Source organism: Sinocyclocheilus anshuiensis, unplaced genomic scaffold (assembly GCF_001515605.1).
Source record: "Sinocyclocheilus anshuiensis isolate Anshui unplaced genomic scaffold, SAMN03320099.WGS_v1.1 scaffold731, whole genome shotgun sequence".
In the NCBI taxonomy this organism is placed as follows: Eukaryota; Metazoa; Chordata; class Actinopteri; order Cypriniformes; family Cyprinidae; genus Sinocyclocheilus; species Sinocyclocheilus anshuiensis.
The window spans coordinates 7,370-9,407 of NW_015551043.1; the positions used below are offsets into that span (position 1 = coordinate 7,370).

Below are 2,038 nucleotides of genomic sequence, written 5' to 3' on the forward strand. Positions count from 1 at the left end.
GTTTTCATCAACCAGTCAAAATTTACAGCAGGGCATGCAAATTCTGTCCGTTTTTGGCCAGACAGAAACTGCACACAGGCTGAATGTAAATATAAGTCTCTGTAAATCCACTCGCTGACAGCAGGTGGCGCTTATGGAAAAGCAGAATTACAGCTGTTTCCCGTAACCTCCGAGGACAAAGCAGTATTGCGAATAAGAACACTTTATTTAAGTATTACATGGAGCGAAGATGAAAACAAAATGCCATCAAATTGTTTTTGAAGACAGTCAGAACCACCATTCATATAATTAATTCATTCATATATTAATTTGTATAATTCTCTTAGCACTCTTTTAAAACGTCCCAGCTTTTCCGCCCGGTTTTCACTCAAAACGAAACTACTCTGAGCGCACGTGAGACTGTTTACTGTTGAAAATGCACAACATAGTAAGTTATGTATTCACATATAACAGCCTCTGAACTTGGTCAATACTAATCTTATATGCAGGCACTGGAAGGGATGTAACGATTCATTCAACTCACGATTTGATTCGATTCACGATTTATTTATTTTTTTTTACAAAATGAAGTTTAAGACAAATTATAAATAAATGTGTCCTTTTATTATTGCTTGGACAAAATGCTGCATGTTTCTTTGTGAAATTGAAATATATTATTTCAATGTATATTATTGCTCTTTTGTTGGTTTTGATTGCTTCTATTGTCCTCATTTGTAAGTTGCTTTGGATAAAAGCGTCTTGTTACCGTTTACAGTGCGTGGAATGGTGCGCTGTGATTGGTTGAGCGGATATATCGCATTCTGCAGAGAAGGGAGACTGGCGTTTGTCGCGGTTTGGAAAAAAAAAAGGGAGAAAACATGACAGAATATCGGATTTTGCGTAAAATTAAAAATGGACTTTTCTGTACCGACCAGATACAATATTGATTTTGGCGGAAACAAAAAAAAACAAAAAAAAACAAACCAAACTCTTCATTTATTTATCGCGAGTTGTTCAAATCGCGGTAATCTAATACGGTTTTAATGATAATTAAAAGATGAAACGGTAATACTAACTATGGGGAATTTTATCATGATTTATCGTCAAACCGGTAACCGTTACATCCCTACTGTACATCAGTCTTGCATGTCATAAAAGCCACCTGCTATCACAGATTAGGCATTAGAATTAAAATGGCAAATTTTTACATATTGCTTTATTAATTTCTGTAAAAGTCTGTTTGCAAAGCTTGTGTCAGATTGCGACTGGTTTACTGAAGAATCCAGAGAAACGAACCAAACAAACAGACTTTAGTTTCTACTGAGACTTTCACATAGCTGAAAATAAACAGCCACTTTCCTAACATTAGGATCCTGTACAGATTTTGAACAAATACGTTTCTATCTGCTTTTATGGCACACATCATATTAAATATCATATTCACAAAGCATTACACCGTTCTAATTTCCAGGGGAATCAGTTGTGTTTTGAGATCTTGAGCAGTCACTCAGGAGCTTGAGCAGAACAGTGAATTTATAATAAATAGTGGTAAACTAAATGTGCTGTTATGAGGTGAGCAAGGTGGAATAGAGATACTGTAAAACAAATATTATTGATTCCCATTAAACAGGCTTTTCATTAGCCGTGAAGGTCTGGTACCAGATATATATCAGATGGAGCCAGCTGAAGTTTATGAATCTTTTAGAAGAGGTTTTTATATATAATGCAGTTTTGGAAACATTAAAGTAACACTGCCATTCAAAAGTTTGGGATCAGTAAGACTTGTAATGTTTTTAAAGAAGTGTCTTCTGCTCATCAAGGCTGCATTTATTTGATCAAAAATACAGAAAAAAAATGAAATCTTTCAAAACGTTATTTCAATATAAAATAATGGCTTCTATTTTAATATACTTTAAAATATTATTTATTTCTGTGATGCGCAGCTGATTTTTCAGCATCATTACTGCAGTCTTCAGTGTCACATGATCTTCAGAAATCATTCTAATATGCTGATTTATTATTAGAATTATCAACAGTTGTGGTGCCAAATATTATTTTG

The 2,038-nt window shown here is 34.1% G+C and overlaps 1 protein-coding gene across 1 annotated transcript in view; it reads left to right on the forward strand.

The window, feature by feature from the left end:
* Window positions 1-2,038, forward strand: part of LOC107661542 (ATP-binding cassette sub-family B member 7, mitochondrial-like) — a 64,089-nt gene that overhangs the window by 4,413 nt on the left and 57,638 nt on the right.